The sequence below is a fragment of the Triticum dicoccoides genome, chromosome 3B (genome assembly GCF_002162155.2).
Source record: "Triticum dicoccoides isolate Atlit2015 ecotype Zavitan chromosome 3B, WEW_v2.0, whole genome shotgun sequence".
NCBI lineage: Eukaryota > Viridiplantae > Streptophyta > Magnoliopsida > Poales > Poaceae > Triticum > Triticum dicoccoides.
In genome coordinates, this window is record NC_041385.1 from 598,618,534 (window position 1) to 598,627,851 (window position 9,318).

The following is a 9,318-nucleotide window of genomic DNA, read 5'->3' on the forward strand; positions in this document are numbered from 1 at the left end:
ATGGAACCTTCTAGAAGCTTCCCGGTACAATACCAGGAAAAACTGAACTTTTCCTGGAACCCGAACAACAACTTTCCATATATAAATCTTTACCTCCGGATCATTCCGGAACTCCTCGTGACGTCCGGGATCTCATCCGGGACTCCGAACAACATTCGGTAACCACATACAAACTTCCTTTATAACCCTAGCGTCATCGAACCTTAAGTGTGTAGACCCTACGGGTTCGGAAACCATGCAGACATGACCGAGACGTTCTCCGGTCAATAACCAACAGTGGGATCTGGATACCCATGTTGGCTCCCACATGTTCCATGATGATCTCATCGGATGAACCACGATGTCAAGGACTCAATCAATCCCGTATACAATTCCCTTTGTCTAGCAGTATTATACTTGCCCGAGATTTGATCGTCGGTATGCCGATACCTTGTTCAATCTCGTTACCGGCAAGTCTCTTTACTCGTTCTATAACACATCATCCCGTGATCAACCCCTTGGTCACATTGTGCAAATTATGATGATGTCCTACCGAGTGGGCCTAGAGATACCTATCCGTCACACGGAGTGACAAATCCCAGTCTCGATTCGTGCCACCCAACAGACACTTTCGGAGATACCCATAGTGCACCTTTATAGCCACCCAGTTACGTTGTGACGTTTGGTACACCCAAAGCATTCCTACGGTATCCGGGAGTTGCACAATCTCGTGGTCTAAGGAAATGATACTAGACATTAGAAAAGCTTTAGCATATGAACTACGATCTTTGTGCTACGCTTAGGATTGGGTCTTGTCCATCACATAATTCTCCTAATGATGTGATCCCGTTATCAACGACATCCAATGTCCATGGTCAGGAAACCGTAACCATCTATTGATCAACGAGCTAGACAACTAGAGGCTTACTAGGGACATGGTGTTGTCTATGTACCCACACATGCATCTGAGTTTCCTATCAATACAATTATAGCATGGATAATAAACGATTATCATGAACAAGGAAATATAATAATAATAACTAATTTATTATTGCCTCTTGGGCATATTTCCAACAGGTTCAACTCCACAATCTTGACGGAGGCTCCCAAGTGACACCTAACCAATCTAGGAGACACCACTCTCCAAAATGTAATAGATGGTGTGTTGATGATGAACTCCGTGCTCTGGTGCTTCAAATGATAGGCTCCCAAACACTCAACTCTCTCTCATAGGATTGGATTTGGTGGAAAGATGTTTTGAGTGGAAAGCAACTTGGGGAAGGCTAGAGATCAAGATTTATGTGGTTGGAATGGAATATGTTGACCGCAACACATGAGTATGTGGTTCTCTCTCAGAAAATGAATGCTGGAAGTGTAGGCATGTTTTGATGGCTTTCTCCACGAATGAAGAGAGGGTGGAGGGGTATATATAGCCTCCACACAAAATCTAACAGTTACACACAATTTACCAAACTTGGTGAGACCGAATCAGAAAACTTAGTTAAATCGATTTAGTTCATAATGTCACCGTTAGGCATTTCAGTGGGACTGACATGTCAACTTGGTGGGACCACTTTCTTTAGGGTTAGGGCATAATGTAATCCCGGTGAGACCGATTACAAAAACTCGGTGGGACCGACTTTGGTAATATGCTAACCAGAGAGTTGGTCAGGCAAACTCGGTGGGACCGATTCGCTCATCTCGGTGAGACCGAAACGTTACGAAGGGGAAACCGAAAGTTTGCATTGTGAACTTGGTGGGACCGATCGCTCATCTCGGTTAGAGCGAAATGTTACAAAGGGAAACAGAGAGTTTGCAATCCCATCTCGGTGTAACACCCCAAAAATTTAACCAGGTTTTAGTTATTAAAATTTTGCCAAGAGTTTAAAATTTTGCCTGCAAGGATATTTCTGTTGATTTCAAAACCTTTCTTTTATTATTAAGGATTTATTTTTCCCAAGTGGATCCTTCCAAACATATTGAACTTCTATGCCATCTCATTAAGACAATTTCCTAATCAGTAGATTTATTTATCAAATTATTTCACCTTGAGCTATTTTCTTTAAAATGACTTGTTTTAAGTTTGGAGCTCTTTTTGTACTACAACCATTTGATGCATTTAACTAAAGATTCCACCAAAATTTGGAGATGTCATGTGATGCCTCTAAATCACTTTTATGCAATAATATAGTTCATTCATTGCATATTTTGAGTGCTACACATGTTTTTCCTCTCTGGTCCAGTGGGCAGTTTTGCACTGCAGCCCTTTTAAATATTTGTTTCTAGCTTCCACCAAAATTATGGGATGTCAGTAGGAGCATATGGTTCCATTATATGCAAAAATCCAGGGATGTTCTTTGAAAATTTTGAGTGAATCAACCTCATCTCCATTCTGGTTCATCAAGATGGTTTGTACAGCAACCATATTATTCCTTGCTCTAGTGACCCTGTGTTTTCTCATGCTTGTAGTCAACCCTGCAAAAACCCTAAGTCCAAGAGCATGCAACCATTGGCATATTTTTGGTTCATGAAATAATGCCATTAAGTCCTGTCCAGATTTGAAGTTCTGCAAAACTTGCACTAGCAAGTTTGTGCTTTTCACCAACTAACTTCACCACCGTCTCTTATATTCAAGGAGACACTGATCTGGAAGATTTGGCTCCTCCAAGAATAGCCTAAGTGCTTGTGGCATTTTGTCAAACACCCTGTGTGCATGACCTGTTTTGGCATGATTTGAAGCTTACATTGTGAACTTGAGCCCCTGACCTATCCCATCTTCTTCCCCGTCTCCGCCAAATGCAGCCGCCGCCACTGCCCCGATCATTCCGGCACCACCAGAGCCTCCCCCTCTCCACTCTCTTCACCAGGAACTTTCCCTTCCTCCCGTGATCACATCCCCCTACTCCATTTCGGTCGGGAACCACCGCGGCCCCGAAACCACTTCGCCCCGAAGCTTTCCTCCGCCGCGAAGCTCGCCGCCGGTAGCCCACGCCGTCCCTGCCGACCCAGCGACTACCAGTAGGATCACCCTCGACCCGCGGATCCATCCCCACCCTCCAGAGGCCACGAGGAGCCGCCGCTCATCGGTGTTGGTCGCCGGAGCCTCCGCCTCTGTCCAGCCACAGGAGGAAGGAGGCGGGGGAGACCGGTCAAACCTGACCAGTGGGCCCTTGGACCCACTGTTAGTGACCCCGCTCCAGTCCATGTGGGTTAAGTGGTAACGTATTTGCAAAGTACGCCTTCGACGTGTCTTTCTTTAAAATGTTTCCTTTTCTGTTTTATTTTTTAAAAACAGATTTTGACCAAATGTTTGACTGGCTATATCTTTTAAAATATAACTCCAAATGAATTGATTCTTTTTCCTACATCTCTCAATTTCTGTCTAGTTTATTTTAAGATTTATTTGGAAAAAATTTCAAACAACTTTTTGTGCTGTTTTTATTTTGTGTGTTAATTCATTTATATTTTCAAAAATAGGATTTTGAAGAGAGGAGAAGTATTTCAAGAGTTTGAAATGCACCCTGCCTTCCCATGACCTGAAGGCAAGCATTCTGAACCCCGGCATAATATTTTTGCGTGTTCGATGACACGTTCATAACATCACCTCACTTTGGAGAAACTTGTTATTTCATGTGATATGATCTTATGCATGGGTGCATGTTATTGATTTCCATGCTGTTGGAAATGAACACAATTGTGATGATAATCATCCTCATGTGCCTTGCATGCATACCGGCAGGAACCCAGGAAAAACCTCTGCCTTGGGTAGGCATGAGTTTGTCGCCGGTCACCGTCGGGACGGTTATGTCCGGTATGGCATGGTAGGGTACAACGAGCGGTGATCCTGTTGGCTGTAATGTTGTTGTTATACATGACATACAGGGAAGATTATAAACCTCCTGAGTCGACCGTAGATCGAGTCTTGTTCCAGTAACCCCCATACTTGTTCCGTACTACCACTCGTCTCTACAGCAAGTAGAGTACGGTTCAATAATTTGTCAACCCCTTTCTAGCACACACCGTACAGAGGGGCCGGGATGAGGGTACCACGGCCATGGATTAAAGCCAGTCATCCGGTCAGGGGGCATGGGCGTTTTCGGTTGTAGCCGAGGGGGTAGCTTCCCTAGTTTTGCGCGCGGTATAAATTTTGCGATACCATGCTAATCGAGGTTGTAGCCTCCCCACTTAGAGTTTGCTTCGCAGGTGTCGTGGGTGATTCCAGACACGTGTGAGTTAAGCTGGTGTGTGCAAGTCAGGTGTGTTTTCATTTAAAAGACCGTAGACGGAATTAGTCCCGATGGACTAATGGAATCCGTTACTCGTGGGTAAAGAGTACACCCTCTGCAGAGATTAAATCTATTCGAATAGCCGTGTCCATGGTTAAGGACTACAGTCTGGAAAGGGTCAAGTGTCGGTCTTAGTGTCGGTCTTCGGAGGTGAAACTGTTAAACCAGAGCGGGAACTTCTACTTGTGACTTGTGATAATTATGATTATTATTATTGACTAACCCGTGATATTATTGTTATCATCGAGTATCTCTGGGATGGTTCTACCTCCGGAATATTCACCATGATTGTTGTTTTTAAAGCCCTTTATGTGGTGTCGCTGAGACGCCCGACTGTGGCATTTCTTTTAAAGCCCTTTATGTGGTGTCGCTCAGACGCCCGACTATGGCATTTCTTTTAAAGCCCTTTATGTGGTGTCGCTCAGACGCCCGACTGTGGCATTTCTTTTAAAGCCCTTTATGTGGTGTCGCTCAGACGCCCGACTGTGGCATTTCTTTTAAAGCCCTTTATGTGGTGTCGCTCAGACACTCGACTATGGCATTTCTTTTAAAGCCCTTTATGTGGTGTCGCTCAGACGCCCGACTGTGGCATTTATTTTAAACCCCTTTATGTGGTGTCGCTCAGACGCCCAACTATGGCATTTCTTTTAAAGCCCTTTATGTGGTGTCGCTCAGACGCCCGACTGTGGCATGCTTGTTAGTTATTTCATAATTTTTAATGCTTCTATGGCATTGCATATTCATATATAACATGCTTACTCGCATCAAAGTTTTAATTATCTTTTGTGACTGACGTCATGAGCATAAAGTATTTTTCAGCACATCATTGTCATATTATACTTGTGTTCATAATGTTTGCGAGTACATTCAAAGTACTCACTGGCTTGTCCCTGGCTATTGTCTTGGCCAGATTTCTTGTGCGGAAAGGAGCGACCGTGTTAACAGCCCCGGAACCTAAGCAACGGTGATAGCAGCCTCGCGAAGATAGGAGTTAACCTGGTCAGCTGTTCCCGTGGGAAATGGAGTCCCATAGACACTGATGTTTCACAACCCGCTTCCGCCATCAACCACTAGAACCCATTTGTTGTACTCCCAGACTAGAATGGTCTTGTACTACATATTTTGTATTTTGCTTGGAATTTCTGTATCAAGTTGGTGCCTCGTCAGCTAACAGTTATTCTGGGGCTGATGAGCACAAGGGCCATTTTTTGGGAATTAGTACCCGAAGAATCGGTCGCCACAGACTTGGTATCAGAGCCAGGCTGACCATTGGCTAATCCTATCTTAGCCAGGTCGAAAATCTTAGGCAAACCAACCCACCAGACCTTAACCAAACCCCAGCCAAGCTTCTCGTGCAAGATAGCCACATAGTGACCCCGACACTTTTGGCAGTCGGTGCCCAACCTATCAACCTAGCCTGTCGATCACGCGCTAGTGACCAGCGCCCAAGATGTCTCCTTCACAAGCGTGCGAAGGAAGACTCCGTCCCCTTTTTCTATAAAAAGGGCATGCTAGCCCCAACCCAGCACAACCTCTTCCCCAACCTAGCCAAGATGCCAGGCCCCGTCGTGCACAACGAGACCACAGCAACCAACCTTGGAGGTTTTGTGACCATACTCGCAAACCTCACCCGTCGTGCCTATGCGTTAGAAGAACCTCCAGAATATGTTGTGTACCAAGGGTCCATGAGTGGTGAAAGCCGTCAATTCTGGGCCACTGTGCACATCTACGGTAGGGGTCTATCTCCAGAACGCCCCTACAGGTTCACCGGAAGAACAACTTCCTTTGAGCCACAAGCCATCCAGCTAGCTGCTCGAGAGGCTATAGTTCAACTTCGGCAGTTGTCGCCCAGAGTTAACTGTCGCTCGTTCTACTACTACCCCAGACGTGAAGGGTATGGTAGACCACCCCAAGTTGCCAACGGAGATCACGAGACAGATCCCGCATTGTTGCACCTAGTGCGCTATGTAAGTGCACTAGAGGCATTGTTCGATCAAATCACTATTGATCTGATCGCAGCTCGAGGAGAGCTGGTTTGTCGAGCCCCATCCAGAAGAGAAGATGAGCCCGACGCCGACAACCCAGTCGTGCTGTTCGGACAACCGATCGAGACCCTGAGGTCAACCCCAGCCATCATCCAAGATACTGTGATGACCCCAGAAGTGCTTCGACGCCTTTTGGGAACGCACTCCAACGGGATTGTGGCCAATAATCCTCGTGATGGTCATCATCGCTACCCCGACCCTGCAGTTCCTCCGCCATCTCCGACTAATCCCAGCAGCGAGACACGTGGAGAAGCCTCGTCATCCACCAGACATGCCCGTTTAGACGTAAACGAGGTAGACTAAGTTGTACGAGTAGTGCCGAGTCTCAGAGTATCCCCGTTTTGTAATCATGTAATCTTGTGTATTAACGCAGCCTGTCGTTGTGCCTCTGTTTTAATGGTAGCCTTGCGTATTTTTGTTAGCACATTCACCGGGCACAGCTACCAAAACCAACCCCAACGACAACCACAGTAACATGTCTCTTTATGAGATATGTGTATCTCTGACACTGACCCGACCTTGGAGCTAAGCTGGTAAATTTATTACCTTTCACCACAGTAAAATGACCCAGCCCCTTTGCTATTTAAAGGCCACCTTGTGATCTTACCCAGCACCCCACATCTTGTGCACCACCCTCACAACCTTCTTCCTGTCATGCCGAGCCCCAGTATTCATCTGAGAACCCCAGATGCAACCCCAGGTAGCTTTGTCAAGATATTGTGGGACTTTACCCGAAGTACTATGGGTTCTACATATCCACCCCAGTACGAGCTGTTCAAATCGAGAATCACTTTTTCCACCTTGGAATATTGGGCAGCAGTACACATTCCTCCCGTAGACTCCAATCAAGATCCAATGGAAGTTTCCTTCGTGGGTAAATCTATGCCAACCCCACACCTGGCCATAGAAGCTGCTGCGAAGGAAGCGATTGCTCGCCTTCGATCCGCAGTGCCCTATGCCCGCGAACGAGGATATTATTACTTTCCAAGCCGTGCAATGCCCGGGGGAGTAACATCTTTTCCCGATGGACGGATTGAGAGAGACCCGGTACTAGCCAACCTCATCCAATACATCATCGCACAAGAGCATTTGAACCAGCAAGTGATGGATTATCTCCAGAATCTCACTGATTTAAATCCTCAGATTGCCATTGGCAGACCACTGAGGCCCGATCTAGAGAGACGCATACATCGACTGGTCAATCCACTTCCTCCGATAGAGGAGGAGTGTATTCCATTCCCAGAGACATTTTTTCAGGACCCCGTCCAGTTACCGTTTCCATTTTAGACGTCACTGCTGTGTTTGTTATTTCGGCATTTATTATTCTGTTGTAACTTGCGCATGGTACCTCGAATGTGTGCGACGAGTCGTGTATTCAGTTTCTACTAGTATGACTAGTTTTCCTCGTGACTAACTTGTGTAACCGCAAAAAAATCCTAGAATGAGATTTCCTTTCCCTAAGTTGCCGCAACGTTTATCCCCTCACTACATGGATTATTTTTATTCGCGCAGCACCACGACAGCAGACTCACAACCGTTCAAACACGTAAGGAGTATTTATTTTTCACAACGGCTCTTAGCAAATCTCGAGGACGAGATTTTTCTTAAGGGGGGTAGTAACTGTAACACCCCAAAAATTTAACCAGGTTTTAGTTATTAAAATTTTGCCTGCAAGGATATTTCTGTTGATTTCAAAACCTTTCTTTTATTATTAAGGATTTATTTTTCCCAAGTGGATCCTTCCAAACATATTGAACTTCTATGCCATCTCATTAAGACAATTTCCTAATCAGTAGATTTATTTATCAAATTATTTCACCTTGAGCTATTTTCTTTAAAATGACTTGTTTTAAGTTTGGAGCTCTTTTTGTACTACAACCATTTGATGCATTTAACTAAAAATTCCACCAAAATTTGGAGATGTCATGTGATGCCTCTAAATCACTTTTATGCAATAATATAGTTCATTCATTGCATATTTTGAGTGCTACACATGTTTTTCCTCTCTGGTCCAGTGGGCAGTTTTATACTGCAGCCCTTTTAAATATTTGTTTCTAGCTTCCACCAAAATTATGGGATGTCAGTAGGAGCATATGGTTCCATTATATGCAAAAATCCAGGGATGTTCTTTGAAAATTTTGAGTGAATCAACCTCATCTCCATTCTGGTTCATCATGATGGTTTGTACAGCAACCATATTATTCCTTGCTCTAGTGACCCTGTGTTTTCTCATGCTTGTAGTCAACCCTGCAAAAACCCTAAGTCCAAGAGCATGCAACCATTGGCATATTTTTGGTTCATGAAATAATGCCATTAAGTCCTGTCCAGATTTGAAGTTCTGCAAAACTTGCTCTAGCAAGTTTGTGCTTTTCACCAACTAACTTCACCACCCTCTCTTATATCCAAGGAGACACTGATCTGGAAGATTTGGCTCCTCCAAGAATAGCCTAAGTGCTTGTGGCATTTTGTCAAACACCCTATGTGCATGACCAGTTTTGGCATGATTTCAAGCTTACATTGTGAACTTGAGCCCCTGACCTATCCACCATGTCCCTTGATCCCCTCGCTAACCCTAAACTAGTCCTGTTACTTGCCAGCTCCGCTCAAGCACTCTAGGCTACCATGGCATTTCGTCGAACACCTCCCGTGCATGCACTGGACGCGCCCAGAGCGCGCGTATTGCACGCGCGTGCGCCCGAGCTGCCGCGTCACACCGCGCGCTCACCCCAGCCCGTGACCGACCGCAGCCGGCACGCCGTGTCCCCTTGCGCGTGGCATGCTCCCCACTCACCGCAACGAGCCAAGGAGAGCCTCGCCGCGTCCCCGGCAAGCCAAGGACTAGCCGCCACGGCCGCCCGACAACCCTGCTCAAGCCAGCGCCGCCCAAGCCACCCCGGCCCGCCACCTGCCCCTGTGAACAACGCAAACTTATCCCCTCGCCCGTCGGCTAGCTCTCGTCGCCTCCACGCCCCCCTGCTGCTACAGAACGTCGGTCGCCGGAGATCTCA